At 39.0% G+C, this 24203-nt stretch overlaps 1 pseudogene across 1 annotated transcript in view; it reads left to right on the forward strand.

The window, feature by feature from the left end:
• Window positions 1-15769, forward strand: part of LOC308258537 (large ribosomal subunit protein eL42-like) — a 28523-nt pseudogene extending 12754 nt beyond the window's left edge. The window contains exon 2 of the transcript in view: window positions 15433-15769. The product of the transcript in view is annotated as a large ribosomal subunit protein eL42-like (transcript). The remainder of the gene's footprint in view (window positions 1-15432) is intronic.
• Window positions 15770-24203: the final 8434 nt, after the last annotated feature.

A 24203-nucleotide genomic window follows, 5' to 3' on the forward strand; every position in this document is an offset into this window, starting at 1 on the left:
AGCAAGGAAACAGATTGGAGCAGGAAAGGGCTGTCCTGGGATTATGGCAATCATATCCAAAGGATCTACTGGGAAACAGGACTTCTTGCTACAGTATCAGGGTGTGTTGCCTGGCTTAATAAAGGTGAGTTTATTTTAAGTTGAGTGCATCAATTGTTATCATTGTATTATATTATAAAAGGCCATGAAGAACAACTTCTGTTTCCATGGAGAAATCAACCTCCCCCAGGGAGGGAAAGTGGTGTGTTTAAGTGACATCATTGTTAGGAACAGCCAGGGCGAGGACTCAGGGCTCTAAACAGCCATTCTTTACCACTATCTGCTGCTCTAAATTTACTCCTACTTGTTTGTAAAAGGCTGTTTTTATCATGAGAGCAATTAGATGCTTCTTTCTCCTTTCAGCCCCCCCCCCATCATTCACCTAACATTCTGTTTACCCAATTAATTTTCACTGTGTAGGAAGAAAGCCTTTTCAAAGCAAAGGTAAATTTCAGCCTAGGCACTGCCAGCCTGCTGGATGATTCCTAATTAACTGAGATGAAATGAATGGGATGGGTATTGTTATCAAGCTTTTCACAGTCCTTTGCTTAGATTGCACTACCAAGCACTTGGCAAGAGAACTGTGTGTTTCATCCTCCTGGGATCTGGAGTTGGCCATGGACAGATGATATACAGCAAGAGAGTCATCATTGGGCTACAGGACCTGGCCGGACAAGGTGCTTCCCAACTCCCTTCCTAAGACCTGTAGTGACATAGTGGGAATATTCCAGAAAATTATATTGTTAGAGCAGCGTCTGAGCACAGACCTTATACTGGTGACATCCTGTATGTATCTCTGCATTGAATAGCGTTGAGAACCTCAGCTTTAGGACAGGACAGGATTGCTTCTCCAGAGAGGAGGAAATCAATGGAGACTTTATTGTCATTGTAATTTTTGTTCACACAGCTGTGGGGCTGGCTATGATTCTGTGGAGGTGGAGAGTAATGAGGCCACCACAATCACATGAGCCTTGTTAACTGGTATTATCATAACAAAAGGATGAAAAAGAAGAAAGGAAGAGAAAGAAATGGACACTGAGAGGGAGCAAGAGCATGCATTAGATAAATGCAGCGATGGCTATGAGACAGCTTCAAATAAATGGGGTCTGGGAGCTTAGCTTGATGGCTCAGCACATGTTTAGCATATACATGCCCTGGGTTTGATCCTCTTTAGCACTGCATAAAAAACAGGTGGGGCACGCTTTGGGGAGTACTGGGGGCTTAACCAACGGGCATTATATTTTCAAGCTACATCCACAGCACCCCTTTTCTGGTAACAGGGTAAGTGGACTAAGAGCCTAGCTAAGTTCCTTTCATATTTGTTTTTTTAAGTATCAAAACCTTGGAATTTAAACAAATTTTTTTGTGTGTTTGTGTGTGGTGGTACTGGGCTTCCTGGAAGCCCTTCTACCTCTGGGCTACACTCCCAGACCTATTTTTTATATTTTTATTTGGAAACAGGGTCTCTTAAACTAGCAAGGCTGGCTTCAAACCTGTGCAATCCTCCTGTCTCCGCCTCCCAAGCGCGGGGATTACAAGCCTGGGCCACCACGCCCGGCCAGAAAATTTTTAAAATATTCTTAAACCTACAGCAGAAATCTCTAATAACTTCTTTATATTGGTGAATTGGGGCTTTTTCCTGTGTCTGTCTGGCATGAGAAGAATACTAACAGGACATGAGAGAAGGAAGTCCTTCATGTTTGAGAAACACAAAAAAAACCCCAAACTCAGAAAGTATCACCTACATGCTACAACTTTCTAATGGGCCCATATCTTCTTATCTGGAATGAGACATCCCTTCCCCATGAGCTTATCGCCAGCAGAGGCACTGAGGTGGAATGCTTCTGCTCCGTTTTAAGACACCACTTACAAATATCTGTGAGTTATGTTGGCAGGAGGGAGCTAAAGTTTCTCCTCTCATAAATACCCATTGCCTCTTTCAACACAAATTGCCACAGTAATATTTACTCTTTATGTTCAAAGTACATTTGCTTTAAAAGATTAAAATATACAAGCATAAAGAATATATCTTATGAGATGATAATTCATGTTAGGTTTTATCATTTGACATTATACTGTAAAAATTTTTATGAAATTAAATCTTCTTTGAAAATTTGATTGTATCAGCTGTGAACTTCAATTCAGCCACATTCGTGTGCCATAATTATTTTAATTACCGTTGTACAATATTTGCCATGTTTTTCTATTATAAATAAGACTATTCAATATCCAAATCTATAAATTATTGATTTACAGCATTGATTATTACTTTGGAATGAATAAGAATGGAATCAATGGGTTAAAAAGGTAAACATTTTAAAATTCATGATATGTCTTGCTAAGTTTCTTGCCAGCAAAAGTGCCTTAATCTTCATTCTTACTTAAAGAATCTACAAGATTGCTCCCCCTCTTTTTTGCTATCACTGGTATCATCTATGAACAAATATTTGTAAGAACTTAAACAACATTTTTAAAATAGAAATTTGAAGTGGCTTCACCTTTTACATACTGGTGATTTAATTTGTTCCATGACAATCAATTATCACAGTAACAGATGCCTATTTAATTTTATTTTTGTGGTTCTGAAGATTGAACTCAGGGGTGTTCTACCTCTGAGATTCACCCCCATTGCTCTATTTTATTTTTATTTTTTTGCTGTTTGATGTGCTTGTGTGTGTGTGTGTGTGTGTGTGTGTGTGTGTGTGTGTGTGTGTGTTACTGGGAATTGAATCCAGATGCATTCTATCTCTGAGATATACCCCCAGACTGACTATTTTTATTTCTTACTTGGAAACAAGGTCTCACTAGGTTGCTGAGAGCCTCACTAAATTGCTTAGGCTGTCTTCGAAACTACCATTCTCCAGTCTCAGCCTCCCAAGTACTAGGATTACAAGCACACGCTGCCACACCTAGCTTTTTTTTTTTTTTTGAAACAGGATCTCACTAAGTTTTTTGCGCACTGGCCTCAAACATATAACCTTCCAAGTACTATTGTACTCCCAAGTACTGATTATTGATGCTTATTTTTAAAGTGCAGTGCTATTTGTCAAGGATTTAAATGCCTACTAAAGAGTAGATAGTTTAACTGCAGTGCATTCATACCATGGCATAATGCATAATCAGTAAAAGGATTGAAAGATATTTTCATGTTCTAATGTGTAGAATATTGATGGGCTATTATTTTTCTATATTTGAGGATTCATGTTTGTTTGTTTATTTTATTTATTTATTTATTTATTTATTTTTCACTGGTGCATTGTAGTCATACATCTTAATGAGGTACAGGATGGTAGAGGCACACATGCACATATTTAGCCCTTCCTGAATTCTACTCAATTCCCTTCCCCTCCCCTCCTGCTTATGTGTGGCTTAGGGTTGACTTTGATATGTCTCCGAATGTACATCATCTACATTAGTAAATTTCCATCTTCCTCCCTCCCATTCTCCTCAGTTAGGTGGCCTTATTTGCTCACCTATTGTTTCTCCTTCATTTGGAGTTTCTCATGTGACACGTTTTCTCCCTAGCTTTGAAAAATTAAAGCTATAGGTAGAAAACATTATAGCATTACCTATGATACCTTTTAAAAACTATACATGTAAAAATTATTGGTGCAGCCGGGCGTGGTGGTGCACGCTTGTAATCCCCGCACTTGGGAGGCGGAGACAGGAGGATTGCACAGGTTCTAAGCCAGCCTCACTGGCTTACGAGACCCTGTTTCCAAATAAAAATATAAAAATAGGCCTGGGAGTGTAGCCTGGAGGTAGAAGGGTTTCCAGGAACCCCAGTACCACAAATAAATAAATAAATAAATAAATAATAAAAAAATAAACATTTTTGGTGCAAGCCGTGCGTGGTGGCGCACATTTGAAATCCCAGCTCTTGGTAGGCTAAGACAGGAGGATCACACAAGTTCGAAGCCAGCCTCACTACTGAGTGAGGCTCTTAGCAACTTAGTGAGACCCTGTTTCTAATAAAATAAAAAAATAGGTCTGGGAGTATAGCCTGGAGGTAGGAAGCCCTTGGATTCCATCCCTAGTTTAAAAAATATATATATTGGTGCATACTTACCTGGCAGGGGAGATACCATGATCACAAAGGTGGTTTTCCCAGGGCAGGGCTTATCCATTGTACTCCTGTGATTTCTCCAAATGTGGGAAACTCGACTGCATAATTTGTGGTAGTGGGGAACTACATTCGCCCTCTCCTCTGAAAACAAATATTGGTGCATTATAATTATACATAATATCGGGATGCATTGTGACACTTCATGTGTGCACGTGGCATAAATTGGTCAGTGTCTCCTTTCTCTCCCTCCCCTTCCTGAATCTCTGTGTCTCCTGTACTGGCCTCTCTTCTATTTTTATGATACATTCTTTCCTTTTTTTTTTCTAGCTTCCACATATGAAAAAAAGCTTAAAACCTCTGACTTTTTGGATCATCTCAGCATGCTGTTCTCCAGTTCTCTCCATTTTCCTATAAATTTCAAATCTATATACGTTTTTCACATGATACATGTATATGTGCATAAATATTTGAATGCTCATGGAGATGTAAAATTTTGAAGATATAAACATCAAACTACTTTTAACCTAGAAGAAGTGAATTCACTGATAGAAAGTGGAGGAATTCTTGAGATGGAAACTTCTATTTGTTTTTGTTTGTTTGTTTGTTTGTTTGTTTGTTTGTTTTGTAGTACTGGGGATGGAATCCAGGAACATTCTACCTCCAAGCTATACCCTCATCCCGTAATTTTTATTCTTTATTTTGAAACAGGGTCTCACTGAGCTGCAAAGGGCTTCACTAAGTAGCTGAGGCTGTCCTCGAACCACGATCCTCCTGTATCAGCCTCCCAAAGGCTGGGATTACACGCATGCGCCTCCACGCCTGGCTCATTTAGCTTATTTTACAATGGGTATATGCTACTTTTACAATGATGCTCTGGAAAAAGTAGATACAATACTCTCAGAATTAATAGATAATTACTATTTACTAAGGAAATTGGAGAAGTGGGAACTCTAAGACATTGTTGGTGGGATTGCAAATTAGTGCAACCACTTTGGAAAACAGTATGGAGAATCCTCAGAAGAATGGGAACACACCTACCATTTGATCCAGCAATACCACTGTTGGGTATCTACCCAAAAGAAAAGAAACCAAACTACCAAACTAATGCATGTGTATCTATGTTCATAGCTGCACAATTCACCATAGCCAAACTATGGAACCAGCCAAGATGTCCATCAACAGATGAATGGATTACAAAACTGTGGGATATGTACACAATGGAATTTTACTCAGCCATCAAAAAAAAACTCAATTATGTCATTTCCAGGGAAATGGATGGAACTGGAGGACATTATGCTAAGTGAGATTAGTCAGTCACAAAAAATAAGAAATCAGATGCTTTCCCTAATATGTGAGAGTTAGGGAGAAAAGAGGAGCAAACAAGATAACCTAAAGGAGGAGAAAGGAGGGGGAAGAGAAAAATCTCTAAAGCACACAATGTACTTAAACATATCGAAGTCAATCACTAAGCCAAGCAAGGAAGGGAGGGACAGGGAGGGAATGGGGTGGGATTTGGGTAGGGGTTAAATCAGCGATGAGTACATGTTTGTACACACAAGTTTTTTACCCCAATAAGTTGTATGAATATAATGCACCAATAAAAAAATTTAAAAAAAAAGAAATTGTATTTGACTGAGTTTAAAGTCATGAAAAAAACTGAGAGGGATAAAAAAGAATATTATTTTTTACAATCTATCTTTAAGATCCACCCAGCAAATTTAGTAATAAAATATATCATGAGAATAATTTTATTTGATCCTAATATAATACTACATAGTATTTTTTAATACCAAAGCAGAAAAAGTAAAAAAAAAAAAAGGCCAAGGGAAAAATTTTCTCTTTGGCATATACTCCATCAAAGGAAGGAGGTCAAGACTTCAAAAAATTAAAAGTTTGATGTGCTCCAATTTTCCCTTTTTTCCTACTAGTTTCCAAATATTTAATAACTGTACGACCTGAGGAGTAATGAAACAGAGTCAACGTGTGAGCTGGCAGAAGCCAGTACTCCTTGGAGAATGGGAAGCATCCCCAGGAAACAGACAAGCAGCATCCTCCCGCATCTACTTGATAACTTCCCCTGAGGGACAATGACTCTGAATCATTACTTCAAGACATCAGCTTCATCCTCAATGGAAATTTTGGAGTCACTACTAGATTATTTGCATGGTAACATGAAATAAATGTGAGTGGCGATTACTTCCCCAGGTCAACAGTAGAAATTATCCCCTAAATCTATACATATTAATTAACTCTATTGCATTCCACTGCCTTATCTTGTCCTCTGAGTTCAGGTACTTTTTTCCGTACTTTTTTGTTTTAATAAGTCCAGAAAAGAACTCTTTACCTCTTAAAACCCATTCTGCTGCCTATATCTTCAGGAGGCTTACAGTCCTTTTAATTATTCTGGGTACAAATATTGGCCTTATTTTCTATTCATTTTGGTTCAACAGTGGGTCAGGTACTCTGGAGAATCTGGGAAAGCCACATAAATCATGAATTCCAAACCTAACTTGTAACCCCTGTACTTGAGAGGCTGACCCAGGAGGATTGCAGCTTTGAGGCCAACCTCAGTAACTTAGGCCCTCAGCAACTTAGTGTGACTGTGTTTCAAAATAAAAAATAAATAAAAATAGAGCTGGGGTTATAACTCACAGGTAGAATGCCCCTCGGTTCAATCCCCAGTAAAACACCACACACACACACACACACACACACACACACACACACACACATACAACTATTCCCTTGCACAAGCTTAGAATGGTAAAAAAAAAATTGTAAATGAGTGTGTAAGAAGTAGAGATCGGTGAGCTATGATTTCACTGTCGTCAGTTACCATGTCTCCTATTTAATATATTCATGGTAATTATCACACTTACTTAATACATTCATAAAATTTTTTGTACACACTTAAAATATGTGTGACATTTGCTCATTTTCAGTCTCACAGTGGTCACAAAAGTTATTACAAATAGACAAGGTAGAAAAGGAAGCCGAGGCCAGAGTATGGACACCTATCTCAATAGTGTTAGTATCTGGTCAAGAACAGAGACTATAAGAATGAATCTTGACCTCTTCAAACATCTAATACCATACTTTACACACAATAAGTTTTTATGAGATTATATATTTATTGAATCAAGTCATTTCTTCTAAAAATAAATGTGACCAATAAAAGATGAATTGAATTCTGCCAAAGTTTTTTTTATAAAAAGCCAAGTGTCATCACAGGGTTGGTGTGTAGGGAAATAATTACACCTACACAATACTGGCTGTGAAAATTTGTTCATTGTCTGTGGAGAATTATTTGAGAAGAAAACTTTGATCAAAATTTTACGGCATAAATCTTGTGATCCACCAGTTCAACTTCTGAAATTTTACCTCACAGTTAAACATACATATATACAAAAAACAATAAACATAGAAAAATGTCTGCTGCATTGTGTTGTGTGTGTTGCTGTTTTGCTTTGTCTTTTTTGTGGTATTGGAAATTAAATGCAGAGACATTCTACCTTTGAGTTACATACTCAGCCCTTCTAATTCTGAAACAGGTCTCACTAAGTTACTGTCCACTGACCCTGAACCTGCAATCCTCCTCTCTCAGCCTCCCAAGTACTGGAATTACAGGTGTACACACCATCTCTAGTCATTATATTGTTTTCAAGCAAACATATAACCTATATATACATTAAAGGACTAAGTAAATAAGTAACATGACTTCTTATATCATTGATATAAGCCAAAATATGGTAAATGTATATAAACTAAGATAGAAAGCTCTTCAACATAATTTGGTACTTTTGAAGATTAAATTAATATATAGAACTGTACTGTCAATTCAGAATAATATCTAATTGTCTAAAAGTACACACACACACACACACACACACACACACACACACACACACCACAGATGGCATGAGTTTCCTGGAAGAATCCACAAAAAATAATTGATAGGTATTAACCAAGGATGTAGATGAGGAAGATTCACATTCTATTATTCACTGTTTAAAATTTTATTTGGTCTTGTTATTTTCTTTTTCATAATTAAAAAGTTAACAATAATAAAGAAAGAAAGTTATAGTATTATAAAGATGGGAGGGGATTTATCTTGTTAGCTCAGAGATGAGGAGAAACATGTTCCTTACACAAGGGCACACAACTATTTGATGCTAGCTAGCCCTGGAGCTAGGACCAGGTCCTCTGACTTCAACATCCTATCCAAGTTTCTTAAAGAATATGCATACTAGCTACCATTTATTGAGCTTCTACTACCTGCAAGACATTATACCAGGCGTTCCATAGGAAGTATCCCTGATTCTTTTAAAAACCCTTTAAAGTAAGGGTCCAAAGTGTGCTAATGACATTTCAGGACCTTTTTATATCATTAAATAAATTCTCTTTTTAAAGTAAGTAATTTGCCGGGCGTGGTGGTGCACGCTTGTAATCCCCGCGCTTGGGAGGCGGAGACAGGAGGATTGCGCAGGTTCAAAGCCAGCCGTGCTGGCGTAAGAGACCCTGTTTCCAAATAAAAATATTTTTAAAAAAATAGGTCTGGGAGTGTAGCCCGGAGGTAGAAGGGCTTCCAGGAACCCCAGTGCCACACAAAAAAAGTAAAAAATAAATTAAGTAATTTGCAGTATTAAGGACTTTATTAACATTCTCTTTATTATCACTATTTCTTTACGAAGTAGACATCATTTCTATTTCAAAAAAAAGAAAACAAAATACTGATAAAAATATCACAAGGGTAATGTGTTGAACCTGGGATTTCAGTTCAAAATTGCTCAACTCCCAAATTCCTCTTGATGCTTCTCCTTCCATCTTCTGCTCCTTAAGACCATGAGCATTCTGGAAAAACTTAAAGTTTTGCTTGTTTGCTACAATAACTTGTGACTTCACTATTACCAAAGACTCGGCAGTGTGTTTCTTCGTGTTCCATACACTTTCCTCTAATTTCTGATCCAAAATCTTGTTACCAGCACTGTCACCTGCAGATACACAAAGCCCTGGCTTCTTGCAGAACAATAAATCCAAAAACACTGCAGAGTATAAATTAAATTCTGTGTGTCCATAGCTATTTCTCTTCTTTTGGAAGGTATTGCCAAAATCACAAAATGAAAGTTTTAGTGCTGCAAACTAATTACTGTACATCTGCCACAATAATTACTATATTCAGCAATTTACAATTACAGTTCAATTCCTTTATAATTGGGCTTCACACAGCTCCCAGTGATAACTATTTTAGTTTCAGCACTTAAAATTCAACTCAAAAGTTTGTATATGGGATTAGGTAAGGGTCCAATTTTATTCTTTTCCATGTAATTATTATTTTTTTACAATATTTAGTTAAAAGATTATCATTTCCACCACCAAATGTTCGTGGAAACCTTGTCAAAAATAACTTGACAATATATGGAATAATTTATCTCTAGGCTTTTATTTAACTCCAATGGTTTATATATCTGCCTTTAGAATAGTACTATACTGTTTCAATTATTGTAGCTTTATATGGTTTGAAATCAGAAAATATATATCTTCTAGCTTTGTTCTTTTTCAAGATCGTTTTGGGTACCTAGACTCCATATTCCATATTAGGATAGATTTTTTTCTGAAAAATAAATACATAAATATATGATAGTTTCACCTAAAAAATAGAAAAAATAGATTCTCTGGTAAGAAAGAAAGCAAAAAGAAATATTGGAATGTTATCTTTAAGTCATCAAAAGCTTGGTATCAGACAAATGAAACTGTTATGTGAGATTATCATTTTTAATTTTAGATAAATTGCCATAATACTAGATGTCAACTACTAAGCCAAGCATGGGAGGGAGGGATAGGGAGAGAATGGGGTGGAGATTGGGTGGGGGCTGACTGGGAAAAGTGTGCATGTATGTCTACAAAAGTATGTATCCTACTATGATGTATGAATACAGTGCACCAATAAAAAATAAATAAATAAAAAAAATAAAAATAAAAGACAGAAAAAAAAAAAGAAAGTTTGGTTCGTCATTTATGTTATGAAAATGCATGGTTCCAAATACATATATTAACAAAATGCCAATAGAAATGCCCAGGTTTTAGCTTCTTCAACCTACATTTTCTGCTTTTCATATTTGGTCCTAGAATCATGCTATATAACTTAGTCTCATTTCCATATAAATATTCAAACAATAAAAATATTTCTAGACATAGATAAACTTGTTATGTCTAGAATATAACTTTTGTTATTTGGTAGGAGTGCGCATAATGAATTTTCATGAAAGTTACATAATATTATTAGTTTCTCTTCTTCAGGTCTTTATGCTGTTGTTATACATTTTGCTTTGTTATATATTTTAAACCTTATATTGTATTTTTTTGTTTTGTTTTGTTTTTGTTTTTGTTTTTGTTTTTGTTTTTGTTTTGGTGGTATTGGGGTTCCTGGAAGCCTTTCTACCGCCGGGCTACACTCCCAGGCCTATTTTTTATACTTTTTTATTTGGAAACAGGGTCTCTTAAGCCAGCGCGCGGCTGGCTTCGAACCTGCGCGATCCTCCTGTCTCCGCCTCCCAAGCGTGGGGATTACAAGCGTTCGCCACCACGCCCGGCCGATTGTATTGTTTTTATTTTAGGTTTAGACTTAATTACTCCTTAACAAAATTTAAATAAATCTTATAAAAATCTATATAGTTACCATACCTGATATTTTTAGTTTCTTTGAGTTTATCCATGTTTTCATGCAGACTGTTTACCTTTTACTTGAGGCATTTCATTTAATATTTCTTTTAGTGCAAGTCTGCTGATGGTGAGTTATTTTTGGATTTTATGTCTGAAGAAGCCATTATCTTGTTTCATGTGTGAGGGAGAATAATGGACATTGAACCCACCTTGGGGCATTCTATACTTCTGTGCTATACCCCCAAACCTATTTACTTATTTATTTAGTGATTTGGGGATTGAACCCAGAGACATTCTACCTTTGAATTACACCTCCAGTTTTTTTTTTAATGTTTTTTGGAAACAAGGCCTCACTGCATGGCTGAGAATGTCCTCCAACCCGCAATCCTCCTATCTCAGCCTCAGCCTCCCAAGCACTGGGATTCCAGGCATGTGCCACCACTATTAGGTTCCTTCTCTCTCTCTCTCTCTCTCTCTCTCTCTCTCTCTCTCTCTCTCTCTCTCTCTCTCTCTCTCTCTCTTTCTTTGGTGGTGGTACTCCCAGACACCTATATTTTATATTTTTATTTGGAAACAGAGTCTCTTAAGCCAGTGAGGTGGCTTCAAACCTGCACAATCCTCCTGTCTCCGCCTCCCAAGCGCGGGGATTACAAGTGTGTGCCAACACCCCCGGCAGGTTATCTCATTTTTAAAAGACATTTTTCAAGTTTAGAAATTTAGGCCGAGTTTTTTTCCCATTACTTTGAAAATGCCATTCCAATATCATTTCACATTCATTATTGCTGAAGAGAAGTCTGCGGTATGTCTTTTCTTTGTTTCCTCTGCATATTTTATTTATTTATTTATTTATTTATTTATTTATTTATTTAGTGGTACTAGAGATGGAACCCAGGGGCCTTCTACCTCTAGGATACACTCCCAGACCTATTTTTTTTATATATTTTTTATTTGGAAACAGGGTCTCTTAAGGCAGCTGAGGCTGGCTTCGAACCTGAGCGATCCTCCTGTCTCCGCCTCCCAAGCAAGGGGATTACAAATGTGCGCCACCACGCCCGGCAATTTCTCTGCATATTTATCTCTACCCAATTTTAAGATTTTTCTCTTTATCACTAGTTTTAATCAACTGAATCATGGATTGCCTTTATGCAGTTGTCTTTATGTTTTTCATGCTTGAAGTCCATTGAGCTTAGATTGATCGACTTTCATCAACTTTGGGGACTTTTCTTCAGTGTTGTTTGTGTGTGTGTGTTTGTTGTTGTTCTATCTCCTCTTGCTCTTTTCTTTCAAAGATTTTAATTACATATGAATTAGGCAACTTCAAATTGGTTCACAAATCACTGATACTCTGTTTAGTTTTCTACATTTTTTCTTGCTGTGTTTTATTTTGGATAGTTTCTGTTGTTGTGTCCAAGTTCATTTAAGAAAAGGCTGTCAGGCAAGGGGTGCAGCTTAATGATGGCACTCTGGCCTGGCATGCATGAAGCACTAGGTTTCATCCACAGCTCTACACACACACACACACACACACACACACACACACACACACACACGTGCACACACATACACATGTGCACACACACACACATAAACTTTAAGAGGCTATCAGCAGCAGGCTTGCTAGAGTATCCACATGTATGCTGTGGTGTAGCATAAGGGTTTAGGACTTAGGCTCTGAAACTTAAGGGCCTTGATTCAAATTTCAGTAATACCTCCACAACTCTGTAGAAGGTATGAAGGCTTGGGCAGGTATTTTATCTCCCAAGGCCTCTACTTTCATATCTCTAAAGCAGATATGATGAGACTACGTGCTTACAAGGTTACTGTGAGGGTAACATGACCCAATGCATACAGAGTACTTAGTGCCTATCACATAATAAATATGAATAGGATGCCTCTCACCCTTATTCACCATCACTTCCTCATGCAAAATGATCCACTATAAATCAAATATTTAATATGTTTTCTACTTTCTTTTCTCTCTCTCTCTCTCTCTCTCTCTCTCTCTCTCTCTCTCTCCCTCCCTCCCTCCCTCCCTCCCTCCCTCTCTCTCTCTCTCTCTCTCTCTCTCTCTCTCTCTCTCTTTTATTTTTTGGTGGTACTGGGGTTCCTGGAAGCCCTCCTACCTCCAGGCTACACTCCCAGACCTACTTTTTATATTTTTATTTGGAAACAGGGTCTCAAGCCAGAGTGACTGGCTTTGAACCTGCGCGATCCTCCTGTCTCCTCCTCCCAAGTGTGAGGATTACAAGCGTGCGCCACCACGCCCGGCTCTACTTTTTCTTAATCAAAGAGTTAATCACAAACATTATTCTCTAAGGCAATCACTCATACATGGTCCGTTACCTGCCCCATTTTGCTCTTCTCCCAGACCCATCATAAGTCATAAATAGATATTTGTCAACTGAATGAGCAGAATTTTAAGACAGAATGTTTTAAATATGCTTTTATTGATGCATCGTAATAATGAGGTTCAAAATTATACAAAGATCCATGCACACCGATTCCCTCCAAACATTTTTCTCCTCTACACCCTCTCCCTCCCCTACCACTATTCTATTGTTTCTCTCGTTTATCTAAAGTCCCTTTTGTTTCTTATTTTCCTTCTGGCTTTCACATATGAAGGAAGATGTATAACCCTTGACTTTCTGAGATTGGTTGATTGCACTTAGCATAATATTTTCTAATTTCATTTATTTTCCTGCAAATTACAAAATTTTGTCCTTCTTTATGGCTGACTAAAATTGTATTGTGTGTATATACCACATTTTCTTTATCCACTCATGTGTTAACAGGCACCAAAGTCGGTTTTATAATCTGGCTATTGTGAATTGGGCTGCTATAAACACAGACATGCATGTATCACATAGCATTTTGACCTCAGTTCTTTTGGAGCGATATGCAAGAGTGCTATAGATGATCATATGATCATAGGGTTGTTCCATTCTATCCTTTTGAGGAAACTGATCTCCATAGTGGTTGTAATAATTTTCAGTCCCACCAACAGTGTATAAGGGTTTCTATTTCCCCACATTCTCACCAGCATTAATTATTTTTTGTATTATTGATGATTAAATGGAATCTCAGTGTAGTTTTGATTGGGATTCACCTGATTACTAATGATGTTGAAATTTTTCATATATTTACTGGCAATTTGTATTTTATTTGTGAGAAATATCTATACAGTTCTATTGCCCATTTTTATTTAAAATGTTTTTAATTTATTTGTATATTCTAGATATTACTCCTTTAATATCAAAAATCTTTTCTCATTCTGTAGGCTTGCTCTTCAGACGCTTGTTTCCTTTGTTGTACAGAAGCTTTAAACTTGGTGCTGTCCCACTTATTCATTCTCAGTTTTATTTCTTAACCTTTGAACTTCTTATTGAGGTAGCTTTTCTAAGTACCTATATGTTGGATACTTGCTCCTTTATTTTCTTCTAATAATTACAAAGTTTCTAGTCTAATCTCCATGTCCCTGGGCCTCTTTAGAAGACCCTTGTAGAGGGTGAGTTATTGGGCTCTATTTCCATTCTCAACTGGTCCCAAGTGTGAGGATTTGTCTCCATATTTTTTATTGTATTTAACTGGTCTATGTGTTTGTTTTCATGCCAATGTCATGCTTTCTTTAAACTGTAGCTCTGTAGTATGATCTGAAATCAGGTATTACAGTACCTCCAGTACGAATCCTAGCCAAAATTACTTTGGCTATTCTGTAACTTTTGTTCTGACTAGGACTATTTCTTCTAGCTATGTGAAGAATGACATTGTTATTTTGATAGAGATTATAGTATTATAAAGTATATAGTATATATTTAGTAATATGACCATTTTGACAAGATTTATTCTGCTTATCTAAGAACATAAAAGACTTTTCATTTCTTTTTCTGTTTTGTTTGTTTGTTTTTGTTTTTGTTTTGCGGGTCTGGGGATGGAACCCAGAGCATTTGACCTCCAAGCTACAGCCCCTGCCCTATTTTTTATTATTTATTTTGAGACCGGGTCTCACTGAGTTGAAGATGGCCTCACTTAGTAGCTGAGGCTGTCCACGAACCGCGATCCTCCAGTCTCAGCCTCCTGACTGCTGGGATTACAAGCGTGTGCCACCACGTCCGGCTCAAGACTTTTCATTTCTAAGATCTTCCTCAATTTATTTTTTTATGTTCTATAATTTTTATCATAGAGGCCCTTTAACTCCTTGGTTAGATTATTCCTAGGTATTTTTGAAGCTATTATGAATCTGTTTTAAAAAAAACTAAAAATAGTTAAGAATGACTGTATCACAGAATGGGAGAGGAGAAATGGGCTGTTTAGTCCCCATAGGAGAAGCTTCTTAAGCAGAAAAAAATTCATATCTATATAAAAGAAATGGAACTTGCAAAAGAGGGCAAGATAAATGGGGAAGAATGAAGATGGGATGGGATGGGATGGGATGGGACGGGACTGGACGGGATGGAAGAACATAGGAAAGACTCCAATGACCTTGAATAAGTAGAATCAAATCAAATCCCATTCATCATGAGTGAGCAGGAATCTGACTATCCATACAAACTCGTAATTTCCCTCTTATGGCAAGAAAGGTCCAGAAGGCTGGCATCCAGGAGTGCCACACTTGTGGAACTCTTGGTCTGATGTGATCACCCCTGGGTCCACTGGACCCATTTAAAAAGTCCAGGATGGCCTTTCCGTGCCGAACGTCCCCCAAACTCGCCGGACATTCTGCAAGAAGTGTGGCAAACACCAGCCCCACTAAGTGACCCAGTACAAGAAGGGCAAGGCCTCTCGGTACGCGCAGGGAAAGCGGCAGTATAACGGAAGCAGAGTGGCTATGGCTGGCAGACGAAGCCGATTTTCTGGGAAAAGGCCAAAGCTATGAAAAAGATTGTGTTGAGGCTTGAGTGTGTTGAGCCCAACTGCAGATCAAAGAGAATGTTGGCTATTAAGAGGTGCAAGCATTTTGAACTGGGAGGAGACAAGAAGAGAAAGGGCCAAGTGATCCAGTTCTAAGCTTCACCTTTTGTTGAGAAGACAATAAAGTTATTGTTATGATCACATAAATAAATAAATAAATAAATAAATAAATAAATAAATAAAGTCTGGGATATCTACTACATGCCAGCTAATGTAGTTGAGAACACTGGAGATTAGGAAGAAGAAGCTGCTGAATAGATTCTATTGTGCACAGACTGACATAGGTGTCAAGTTTTCAACTGCTTTACCCCTGACCCCCCCAAATGTTGCTGAATAATTTCTGATGATAACTGTTCCATAGATGAATACATATCCTGTTACTTGAAGGAAACAGGCCAATTTCTACCTCTGTGTATTTTGAAGAAGGAGAATTACAAAATAAATAGGGTCCAAGATCGAGCCAGAACCTTATCCAGGTTCATCTTGAGTTCACACCAGGGGCATTACCATTGTCTGTACCTGTGCCAGCATCTTTATAAACACAAATCTGAGGCTGTGACTCATCGTTACCTCAGCAAGAACTTTGGGGCACACTGACATCAAAGCTCATAGCACCTTCTTGCTGCTGTTTTGAAGACTGAAGCAACTTTATGCAAGAGAATCATCTCTGTCAACGCAAAGTCTAGTGGTGGTCTGCCAGAGCACAGCATCTGAATCCAGGCTACTTCAAACACAGATTATTTTGCCTCCACTGAATTTCCTTGTGGCAGCTGTGTCTGAATATTTCAGAAAGTTTATAATTCAAAAAAAGTTCCTTCCTAGGAAAAAAATTGTGTGGCAGATTCAAGCTTTGCTGGTCAATCCTTTTTCAACCCTTACCCTGTGGGTCAGTTCCCCACCCCCAGCTTGATCTTTCTATCTTGCTTGTGAAGCATTCAATTTGCAACAAAGCCTCTACCTACTCTGTTCTCCCTGATTTGCCTAATTGCCAAGCCCTGGGAGAAGGAGAACACATGTTACTTTCCTTCCCTCCATCTTCTTCCGATGGTGGTGTAACATCAGATGCTAGGACAGCCTACAGTGGAGATGGAAGCTTTTGCTGATGGTTTGGCTTCAGCTTGGTGGCGTTCAGTGGGAGTTGGGTGGGGCAGCCGACTTTGGTATTGGACATTTAGTTAGTCACATCTCCATAGATCCACTTACGACTATCACATTCTCCCCTATTACTGTCAGTTCTGCTTGTGATCTTCCCTCTTATGGTCTGTCTGGGCAAAGGATTATACTTGTATGAGGCTAACACAGCCACCTTTATGATGTAGAATGCTATGTTAATTAAATATTCTTCTCAAGACTAGTCAACCATTTAGGGGATGGTTTTCAGCTCTTCTAAACAGTCACAGATAAACTATTTTGGGCATGGCTGGCATCCATCAGAACAAGCTGAGGAGACTTCATTTATATCTCTCTCGGGATTTCTCCCCTCAGATTCCCTAACACTTCTCAGATTATCTCTTTGATTTCTTTCCTGACATTTTAGGCTAATAGACTAAGAAGCAACACTATCTTGGAAGATAGAGGCCTTGTCAACATAAATCAGTTCAAGAAAACATGAAAAAGCAAAACAATTCTGAACATAATGGGAAAATATGACTGCCTTCCAACACCTCTGCCAGGTATCACCAACCCAATGTCTACCTTTGTTATGGTTTGAATCTGGAATGTCTCCCAAAAGGCTTGCCCCCCCCCCAGTATAGCAATGTTCAGAAATAAGGCTTTTAGAAACTGGTTTGATCATGGGTGCTCCAACCTCTTCAGTGGGTTAATCCATTTGATGAATTAATAACTTGAGTGAATTATTGAGAGGTGGCACTTAGTTGAAGGAAGTAAGTCACTTGGGGTACACCCAGAAGGGGTTAATCTTACCCTCAGCCTTTCTCTTCTCTCTCTCTCTCTCTCTCTCTCTCTCTCTATCTCTATCTCTATCTCTATCTCTCTATCTCTACCTCTCTCCCCTTGTATGTCATGAGTTGAGCAGCTTTTCTTTTCTCTTCTACACACTTGTTCCATGCTTCTCTCTTGAAACCAGCCAACCAAGGCCTGAATATCTGAAACTGAGACAAAATAAATCTCTCCTCCTCTAAGTTGTTCATGTCAGGTGTCCTGGTCACAGCAATGAAATGCTAACTAACATAGCATCCACACATTAAATTTTCTTTCAGATGATACAAGTACTTCATCTTACTTCTTCCTGTTTCTGTTGATCACTTTCACTGAGATTTATAGCTTCTATTCATACAAACTAGAGCTTGTGAGTTATAACTATTTTATACTAGTAGATGTTTTACTATTAAATACAATTTCTCCTGGACAACAATGAAGAAAGAAGGATATGCCAAATGACTACCATCTCCATAAAAATATGCCCCATAAGTATTATATCAAAAATGGCTACAGGGCTTTTGACAGTCTTCCTATGAGTGGTAGGAATATAATAAAGAAACCCAGGAGCATTCTACTTCTGAGCATACCCTCAGTCATTTTTATTTTTTAATTTCGAAACAGGGTCTCACTACATAACCACACACTGTCCTCAAATCTGAAATCTTCCTTTCTCAGCTTCCAAACTACTAGGATTACAGGTGTGTACCATCCCTGGCTTAACTATAAGACTTTTTTTTTTTTCAGAACAAGGGATTGAACCCAGAGGCATTCTATCTCTGAGCTACACCCCCAGACCTATTTTTTATTCTTTATTTTAAAACAGGGTCTCACTAAGTTGTCGAGGGCCTCATTAAGTGGCTGAAACCAGCCATAACCTGTGATCCTCCTGTCTCAGCCTCGCAAATACTGGGATTGCAAGCATGCACCACCATACCTGGATTAGCTCTAAGACTTTTAAGGCTCAGTGAGGAAGGCTATACAGCTTCCATGTTATCACTGGGATGCTCACTTTGGGGGCTGTGAGACAACATAAGAAATCCAGCTTCTAGGATGTCACCATACTGTTGGAAAGTCCAGGTGCTATGGAGAGGCCACACCAAGGTATTCTGGTGAACAGCACCTAAGGTTGATGCTGCCACACATGTAAGTGAAGGTTCCCTTTTATAAGTTCAGCCCCAGCCGTAAACTCACCCCTATCCATCAAGTGATGAGACAACACTTTCTCCCTGTGCTTTGTCTTGAATTCTAACCCAGAGAACTGGCATAATAAAATCATTGTTTTAAGCTTCCAATGCTGCATACATTTGTAAGCAGGAATTCTAAATAACATAAAGTGGTATTTAATGTTAGACCTGTAGTTACATTTTGGCTCTTCCTCTTACATGAAGTTAGCCAGCTACTTGACCTCTCCAAGTATATTTAAGATCTGTAAAATAATGGAACTTAGTTTTGACTAGAGTTTTTATATATGAAAACAATATTCTTCCCATAAGCATTTGTTCCTTTTCTCCCCAGCCACTCTTCCTTATTCTCAATTCTGATGAAGTAATTACTGTCAACAGTAGTAATAAAACAGATCTATTATCATTCATCTGAAAATCTATTCCATTCTCTAAATAAAGAGCAGCTTGAAACTAAAACAGGAGGATCACAGGTTCAAGGTCAGCACACAATAACTTAGCAAGACTGTTTCAAACCAAAAAAAAAAAAAAAAAAAATTAAAAAGAGGCTGGAGGTATAGCTCAGATGTAGAACATTCCTAGGTTTAATACTCAGTATTCCCTCCCAAAAAAATTTAAAATATCATATGAAAGAAATACCTTGCTCAAAAATGACCAAAGGAGCTGGGTCGGGGTGTTCCCTTCACCCTGGCCACCTGACAAATGGGAATTTTGCCATTTGCATCATTATTATAATGAGAATCCAACTTAAAGACATTTACCTAGGGCCTCTGCAAGATGTAGTACTTCTTAAATTCCAGTGTATGAGTGGATTTGTTGAAAATGCAGATTTTAATTCAGTGTGTCCCGGGTGAAGCCTGAGGTCCTTCATTTATAATAAGCTCCCGCACGAGGCCCACACTGATGGTTCACCAGCATCGCCTTGAGCAGCAAGTCCTAAAGGACTCTCTGAAAAGCTTGTACTAATTATTCAATGAATAATCTTGCCTCTCCACTCTTCAGTAACTCATCTCAACTTCCCTCGGTTAGCCAAGCATGACTGGCAGTTTCCAGACGCAGGCAAGGGCAGCTCACGGGGCTGCAGGCCGAGCAGTCATTCCCAGCTGCAGACTTCCTTTGTCAAGAGCACCACAATTGCCTGACCTGCCTTCTTCAATAATCTTCTCATGTGATCTTCACAACAACCTGTGAGCAGGGATGATTCTGCTCTTTGAAGGTTGAGAGGTTTTAAAGGGGAGGCCCAAGTGCAGCACTAGAATCCAGATCTTCTCACTTCAAAAGTTAGTGTTAGCCAGCCGTGGTGGCGCACGCTTGTCATCCCAGCATTCAGGAGGCTGAGACCAGAGGACGGTGGTTCGCGGACAGCCTCGGCTACTTAGTGAGCCCCTCTGCAACTCAGTGAGACCCGGTTTCAAAATAAAGAATAAAAAAATAGGGCAGGGGGCGTAGCTCAGAGTTCGAATGCCTCTGGGTTCTATCCCCAGACACCCCCCCGCCCAAAAAAAAATTACATAGTGTTACCATACCTCATTTGTTTTAAGTGTTAACAGGGCTCTTGGTTGGCAGTTCTTAGGGAAATAGACTCAAATTAGTTGTATAAGAAACTCACCTTTCCTCTTTTTTACTGCCTTAGATACCCATTATGATGGGGTGGGGGTGGCTGTTGGGAAGAAACATAGATTGAGCATTTGCTCTGTACTGAGTGTTCTGCTATGAACTTTTCCTTCACTGCACATCAGAAAACGCCTAAGACACAGCAGAACGTGGTGGCTCACACCTGTAACCCCAGTATTTAGGACATGGGAAGTTTCAACCAGAGGACTGCAAGTTCAAGGCCAGCTCAGCAATTTAGCAAGACCCTTAGCAACTTAGTGAGACCCTATTTCACATAATAAATAAAATACAGCAGGACATGTGGCTCAAAGGTTAAATTCCCCTGAGTTTCAGTCTCAGAACAAAAAGAAAAAAAAAAAAGAAAAGAAAAACTCCTAAGACATTCTAAGGTAGATGTTATTAACATCATCTTACAAATAAGGAAATTGAGGCCCAGGAGAGTTGCATAAATTTGCTCAAACTCAGAAAGGAAGACTGTTGGAGCAGGCCTCAGGGTGGATGCATCTGACTCTAAACCTGGAGTCTTCCCCCACCCACAGCACCTCCTGTTTCCAGACATAGTATTCTATTGATGTGCAATGTCAGTCAGTTAACTGCTGTAGATTTGACGGATTGGCTGATTTATTGACAAATGAGTTGACAGTGCTGGCAGCGATCAATGTATCTTTTGGCCAAGTCAGCCCACAGTTTCCCAGCTGACTATTATGGGCTCAATCTGGCCTATAATTGATGTGACTTCTGCTCTCAGGCCAGTTTGTGCAATGGTACTTGGAGCTTATATTTCACTAGATTCTGCTGCTCCATGCATTGTTAGGATGGTTTACTTTGGGGGCTTGGCTTGAGACAGGGAAAATCAGAAAACATATGGACATTGTAAACCTCTCGACATGCAAATGAATTTGAGTCTTACACTCTGAATTTGAGTCTCAGTATATTTCACTGAAAACCAAAAGTAGGTGTTAACAAATGAGCCATCAAAGGAAGAGAGAACAACCTTAGCCCAAAAATGAATAGAAAACAAATCAAGACATCCGAAAGTTAGATGCAAGATGACCAGTAACTGTAGGGTCTCTCAATGGCAAAGAGATAGGAGGCAGCAGATGACCCTGTATATATGGAGATTGTGCGTCATTCTTTCATTTGCTCACTGTCTTGGGTTTTGAGGAACAGAGTCAAGCTAGTTTATACAAGCAGGGTTGATTATAAGCAATAGGAGTACTTTATAGAATACAATAGCAGAAAATACTGCTGAGCCACATAAGGAGAAAATCTGTGAGCTCTTGGCCCCTTAATCCATCCAGCTATCTCTCCTTGAAATCTCTGCTAGGAAATGTACTGTAGTCTTTTTTTCCTCTCTCAACCCCACCCCCTAGACACACACATACTTTATGTGCAAGGCTGTTTCTTTCTGAAACCTCATAACATCAGTCTGCATGCGGCTTTGCATTGCCATGGTGCCCACTCTAATTGAAACGGGACCCCACATCTCCCTGCCTGCTCACATCTGACAACATCTGGATCTCTCAGTTCAAGTTGGTGGGGAGAATCTGATATTCAGTTCAAGATAAGTTGGGACTGAGCATTAAGTCACCTCATACAAACATTACCTTTTCTGGATATGAGATGCCATTGGGATTTGAGGTGGTGCTTACAAAGAAAAGAGCATGCCCGTACAGACTTCCAGAATATGTCTTCTGCATACCTGAGGGTGTGGTAGTAGAAACAACCAATATAAAATTTAAAGAAAGGTAAACAGAACAGAAAAGATAAACTCCCAAAGACCCCTTCAAGCAGTGATATTCTATAGTTTTTCTTTTACAGCATTTGGTCTTAAACCTGGGCTCCAGTGCCAGCTGTTTGGCCTCCAATGCTTTACCAGTAAAAGGAGGGCCAAGCCAGGTAGGGCATATGCCTACAATCTCAATACTTAGGAAATTAGAATAGGAGGATCCAAGTTCAAGGCCATCCTCAGCAGTATAGTGAGACACTGTCTCAATAAAAATAAAATAGGGCTGTAGGTATAGCTCAGTGGTAGCAGAATGCCCCTGGGTTCAATCTCCAGTACCACAAAAAAGGGAGGGTCAATATAATTGGTAAGATGACAGTTTTTCTCCTTGACTCCCTGGAATTGTGAGGGCCTGTTTTGTGCCAAGCTCTGTACTTGACCCTGCAGTTATGGACTGTAACAAAAAACAAACAAACAAAAAAAAGACCTAGTATAATTGCATGGGAAGTAGACAAAACCACAGAATTTTTCAAAATATGGTAAAATGTCTTCCCACCTCTTCTGATGGAGCAGAGGGACTCCAGTATGAGGCTACAGAAGGATCTTCTGGAGCAGGCGTGGTGATGTATGCCTGAAGTTGCAGATACTCAGGAGGCTGAGGCAGAAAGGCCATGAGCTTGAAACCAGCCTGGGAAACATAGTGAGACCCCATATTAAAAAAAAAAAAAATCTGGGTTCTGCTCAAAATGCAGATTCTTAGATCTCTGAGTCAGAAGCTCTGGGGCTAAGCCCAGCAAAGGTATTTTAGACAATCCCCAAGGTAATCCTATGAATGCCAGGTTTAGAAGCCTCTGAGAATTATCACAAATAAGACCATGCAAAAAAAGAGTGACTCCCTATATAGAAGAGGGTCAAAAGATTTCCCCAAAAAAAAGAGGGGCAGAAGATTTCCCCCAAAGGTGATATTTGAGTTGAGTGTTAAATGTGCTTTCTATGAAAAGAATGAAGATATAAGAATTCAGAAGGAAAAGTGAAGCCCAGAACCAAGAATCCATGGCAGGCTCTGAGGGTCAGAGAATAGGTCCACCTGACTGGACAAGAAGACTTAAGGAAAGGGGCAAAGGAGGAAGAGAGAAAAGCAGACCAGGAAGGCCCAGGTATGGAGAGCTAAAATGTCCAAGGGATGCTTTGAAACATTTTCTTCAGCCTGTATTTTTCTTTAATACCTTTTCTCTAAAATTCACATTTCCCACTTTTGTTCTAGTCCACAAAAGTCTTCCAAAATGTCAAAGGAACTGCTTATCCAACCAAATTGTTGAAACAAACAAAAACATAAAATGCCATTCCCAGGAAAGAGAAAGGAAAATATTGTAGATGTGCCTGCTCCTGCACTGTCAGAGAGCCACAGTGGGGCCAAAGGAACAGTCGTCCATTTCTGTACCATGTCTGCAAAGACAGGGCAGATGCAGCATTGCCTGAGCCAGAGGCGGTCATCACTCCCGCGCAGCCCTGAGGTCCAAAAGCTATTTTATTTCTCTGTTGGACAAAGGAGGCTGGAGGCCTCCGATATCCTCCATTCCCAAGTCAGGAGTCTCAACTGACCTTAAGTCAAACTTCTCTCTGCAAACATCTTTTCCAAAAGCTGGCATTTCCATTCCTAAAGTCTTCCAAGTAGCCAAGAACAAGAGTTAGGTTAAGGACAAAACCCACACCCAGAAATGTTCCTTTGTTCTTTCCCTTTTTTTTTTTTTTTTCTTTCTTTTAATGTCAACAGGGACATTTTGCCTTTAAAATCGTCACCTGAGGTGTGATTGATAGGAAATCACTACTTGTCATTTCCGGCTCTGCAGGAAATGTCATTCAGTCAAACTTAACTAAGCCTTTTATTTCCTATATTTGCTACTTCATGAATTGGAGCCCGGCAGCCTCCCATTTGAGGAACAGCGGAGAGCCTGTGTCCTGTGGCATTTTTCATAGAGTAATTCCTCCAGCCTAACAGATCAAATTTCCAGGTCTTTTTGTTCTCTCTCCATTAAAAGATACCCCTTCCAGGGCCGCATGTCCACCC

This window comes from Muscardinus avellanarius (genome assembly GCF_963383645.1).
Source record: "Muscardinus avellanarius genome assembly, chromosome: 1".
Taxonomy (NCBI): Eukaryota; Metazoa; Chordata; class Mammalia; order Rodentia; family Gliridae; genus Muscardinus; species Muscardinus avellanarius.